The sequence below is a fragment of the Rhinolophus sinicus genome, chromosome 9 (assembly GCF_057876585.1).
Source record: "Rhinolophus sinicus isolate RSI-liver-muscle chromosome 9, RSI-T2T, whole genome shotgun sequence".
Classification (NCBI taxonomy): domain Eukaryota; kingdom Metazoa; phylum Chordata; class Mammalia; order Chiroptera; family Rhinolophidae; genus Rhinolophus; species Rhinolophus sinicus.
The window spans coordinates 22355218-22360258 of NC_142509.1; positions in this window are offsets into that span (position 1 = coordinate 22355218).

Consider the following 5041-nt stretch of genomic DNA (forward strand, 5'->3'; position numbering starts at 1 on the left):
TACCTCTTTCCAGGCACATGAGAGCCATGGAGGGATTTAGAGCAGGGGAGGAGTGTGACCTGACTTTGGTCTAAGGATCCCTGTGGCTGCTGTGGTGGGCAGGGCAGGAGCTCTGGGGGAAACCAGGAGGTGCCGGAGGGGTTGGTGGTAAGATTTGGATTCTGGCTGTATTTTGAGGGGAGAACTGATGGGATGTGCTGGTGAATTAGGTGTGAATATGAGGACGGAGTTACGAATGCCTCCCAAGTTGGGACTGCTGATACCCAAGGAGGAGAAGACTGCTAAAGATGGGTTTTGGGAGGAATTACTTAGTGTGTGGATACTAAGTAATTTAATCCTCAAAATAATCCTATGAAGTATGATGCTTTTATGTGTGCTCATTTTACAATTTGGGGACACTGAGGCTCAGAGTGGGCAAAGGATGTGTGTGGTCAGCAGCTGTGCAGGAGTTTGACTCCCGCTTATATTAATCTTGCTGCACTGCAGGGCTCTGGACACAGGAGAGATCCCACTGAACCCAGGCCCTGCTAGTGGTCACTGGGTGAGATGGTTAAGTTCCACCTGTAAAATGGGACAGCAGTAGTCGTCATGTCATAGACAAGTGAAGAATGATACCCTTACTCGTCTTAGTGCAGCCAGGGCATACAGATGTGCACTACTCTTCTGAGGACATGGGAACCAAGTGGGGACTTTCTCCTCCCTATCTCCAGTCCCCTGAGCTGTGGTCTGAGGCCACAGAGGCCCACTCCAGACCATAGACTCCAACATTCTGATTCTAGGACATCTGGCAGGTGTGATGCTGACTGGTGTGGCCAGACCCCTGGCCCAGGCCATGGAGGTCCTTGGCTTTCACCCCTTTTGTTGTGTGGCAACCTCTCCTGTTCCTTGCAGGACCAAGGGAAGCCATAGAAACTGCTGGAGGGATAAGAGATTTGGGCGATGGTTATCCTGAGCCCGTCCCAACAGATCCCAGAGGCCACGGTGGTGTACCAAGTGTTGTGGCTCCAATGCAGGCTCGGTCTGGCTTGGCTAGTGGGCATGTGGCCAGATTTCTGCTGAGGGCCAGGGAGCAGCCCGCTCAGCCTTGGTTGCAGCTGGATGTCGGAGGATGGCCATGCAATGTTCAAGCAAAGTCCTCACTTGGCAGGCCGCAGTGCTGGTGCTGGGCAGCTCGGGTGCTGGGCAGCTCGGGTGCTGGTTGGGTCCACTTGAAGCTCTCCAGTCTGGACTGATCCTGTGAGCAGAGCCCAGGATGTGTGAGTGACCCGCAGGGGGTTTCAGGCTGCTCTGTCCAGATGTAGGTCCAATCATGACAACTGCTTCTGCCCTGGCTGTGGGACAAGTGCCCCCAAACTTCTCTGAGCTGCCTCTTGTGCCCTCCATGAGAGAGAAGCAACACCAGAAAGCTCAAGAGGGCCTGCTTTCCAACTTGCCTCCATCACTCTCTGCTCACTGCTCACCTGCGCCTGGCAGCTGTCAGGAGTCGGGCAGGATTGGGGCAACTTGAGAGCCAGCTGTCAGCCTGTGACTGGTATCTGGGTGCTTGTTTCCCAGTTACACTGGCCCCACTCACTGCGTTGTCCTTGACCCCACAGCGGCTGCAGCCCTGGGGCCCCCTGTTCCTTCCCCTGGAGCAGGTGAGCCGCTCCCTTCAGGCCTTTGCCCACATGTGGGGCATAGATTAGTCGCCCCACTGACCTCACAACCTTTGCCCAGGCCTGTGGGGTGTGGCCTAGTGGGATCACTGAGCAGTGCTGGAAATTTTTCTTCTGACCAGGAGCTGAGAATTTGGAGCAGGGTGTGGAAACGAGGCAAGACTTTTTCTCTGACTTCTCCCTCCACCTCTCCTCTTCTCTCCTGCCCCTGCCCATTGCCCACCCCCAGCACAAACCAGCTTTGTACAGCCCTTTGAGACATAGCTCACATGCTGCCTGAATGCATCTGAGTGTGGTCCAGATGTTTCTTTTGCTGAGACAAACAGCTCCACTCTAGGCCTAGGCACCTAGGACATAAACACCTCTCACAGGGCTGTTTAGTGCTAATGAGATACCCCTCTCTGGGCAGGGACAGGAGGCTACTCCCGGGACAGCCTCAAGTTCTAGATAAGAGACCAGCAATGCCTTTCACACACGCGATGGTTGTCTGTGCAGCAGCTTTCAGTGAAGACTGCTTGTCATCTCGTAGCGTGGGCTGCAGGCCAGGAAGTGGCTGATCCATGCCCATTGCTGCCAGAGCACCCAGCCTTTCAGAAACAGGAAATCTGTGTGGGGGGAGGCAAGAGGGTGAGAGCACAGGCTCTGGAGGGAGACTGCCCTCAACTCTCACTTTGGCCCTGTGGGGACAGAGTCCCAGAGAGCAGTTTCCAGGCTCTTGGCCTCATGTGGCAAGGTGCTGGCTCGGTTATTAGATGGCCATCAGCTGTAATCAGATAGCCATCCGCTGTGGCTGGTTAGCCATTAGCCACTAATATAACTGCCGTGGCTACGCTAGGGGGTTGGTTGATTGGTTGGCTGGTTGGCAGGCAGAGAAGCAGACAGCGGATTGCGGCTAACAAGTTTGGTTAGTAAGTGTGGATGGCGGATTGCAGATCGTGTGGATCCTACTTCCTGTGTCTTGCCCGTCCGCCAGTGAGACTGGGGTGCAGGAAGACCCCTTGTTGGGATACTGGCGGATGTTTGCTTTTGTGTCTCGACCAGCCGCCATGGAGAATATAGTGGTATGACTCCCCTATCTATGGCTCTGTTGTTCCTTTTTGTCCTCACCATGTCCTGCGTTCTTGGGTGGGGAGCAGCAGCTGAGACCCCACATGGCAGGCCCCATTCCTCATCGGAGAAATGGGAACAGCATACTTCCTACCTCAAAGGGTTATTAGGAATTAAACCTGTTGAGGCAGTGCTTGCATGCTGCAGGAGCCCAGACATATGGTGAAGTTTGAGCCGCAGGTGTGCACCTGGCTTTGCAACTTCCAACACCTGCCACGGCTGAGGTGGGAGTGTCCTTGGTCTCTTGGAGAAACATCACTGGCCCATGTGGCTGGACTGCAGTGGACAAGACAGAGTGGGACAGCCGAGGCCATAGCGGCCTGAGAGGGCCACGTCTTATAGGGCCTGTGGGTCATAGCAAGCATAGTTAGAGCACCCAGTGTTTCAACAATTGCAATGACTTACGGTGTCCGGAAGTCACTCTGGTCTCTGGCGGGGAAGGGCTAGAGGGGTGAGGGTGAGGGAGAGGTCTCAGCCTGCCGGCCCAGGCAGAGGCTTGTGGCCTGGACTGCATGGCGGGAGGTGTAGGAGATTGGGATGTACTGTATTTTGAAGATGGCCTTATGGGTTAGGTGGGGGCTGGGGCAGGTATAAAGCCAAGGACTCCTAGGTTCGGAACAGGGTGCTTCCGTTTGCTGGGATGAGGTGTAGGGAGGAGCAAGGCAGGATTGCAGCCCTGCTTTAAGCCCAGCAGACACCCAGGAGGAGCTAGCACTTGAAAGGTGCAAGGTCAGCAGTATGCATGGTGGGAGGTCAGCCAGGCAGCGAGGGGGTCAGAGAAGCCCTAACACCAGCCTGGGGACCCCCCTATGTTTAGAATTCAGGAAGAGGGGAGGCAGCAAAGTGATGGGAGGACTGAGAGGGAACATTTTGGCAACGTGGTGGTCGGTGGTGAATCTGAGAGCTGTTTCAGTAGAGGCCAGAATGATTAGAAGGTTCTGGAAACGGAGGGGGACACAAAGGGAACCAAAAAATGGTTTGGTGGCTGGAGGATGAAGGGTTATCAAAGGTGGGAGAGCAATGTGTGTTCACCAGGGTAATGACCTGGTAATAAGGTCCTGGGAGGGCTGTACAGAGGGCAGAGGATCCACCCCTGTCCACCTGAGCACAGGCCAGCAGAGTGGCGCCCCTGCTCCCATTGGGGGCAGGAGATGGGAGGGAAGTTACGTTCCAAATTCTGGTTTCCTCCCCTGGCTAAAGGTGACAATCTCTCCTTGAACCTTTGGACACTTGGTCTTTTTTGACTGATAGTGTGTTAAGGCGAGTTTGGTTCTTAAAACATCTCGTCTGGTGATAAAACTGACTTTGTTACAATTGCTTGCTTGGAAAACCTTTTCCCAGGTAGGCATGTCAGTGCCTCAATCTTTCAATGACGAGTCACCCCCACAGGTGGGCAAAACTTCAATCTACTGCCCCGGACCTAAGTACTTTTCTTTATCCAAGTCCAGAGACAAGGCTGAGCAAAGAGGCCAACAGGTGAAGGGTCTGGGGCTCATCTTGTCCCCAATTTCAGAAACATACGCACTGGAAAAAGCCTTGACCGATGACCCTGCACAAGGCAACCAGGGAGATTTTAAGTGACCTATTTCAGTATTGGGCTGTTTACCAGATTTTTAAACTCTCACCCTGTAGCTTCAGTGTGTAAGCGGGAAGAATACAGATGGCTCCCTTCTGAGCTCTCGCCCAGGCAGACCTCGCTGATGCGTGCAGCCTGACTCAGAACTCCCACTAAGCCACACCGCCATCTGTGAGTGGCACTTAGAGGTCTCCGAGAAGCAAAGGTTTGGAAGGTTCTAAACTATGACAGGTCCTCGAACACAGCAGTCCTCGCTGCAAACCAGAGACTGCGAGGCAATGTCCCCTGGAAATACGCTTTAGGGTCAGAGTGACACCCCAACCCTTTTCCTTGAGGCAACCCCATGACCAACACTGTGCTGTCTTGCTTGGTTTTCGTGTTACGACCATTTCAGAGTTTCCCTCACATGACAGGTGAATGAGCTGTTTATCTGGATGGCACCCCACCCCCTGGTGGCTCAGGGACCTGCTCCAAGTAGACAGGCAGTGACTGCGGAACAGAGGCCGAGAAGGATGACTGTTTATAAACATTTGGAATTTTATTTAAAAAAAAAAAAAAAAAACATCACAACCATGAACATTGTTACAGTTAGAGGCCCTCTTGGTTCTCCACAATTATACTGAGCATGCTCACAAGGGGTTCCCATTGTTTAGTCTTAGTTAAACAACCATCTTTAAAAGAAGGAAAAAAAAACTCAGCACAC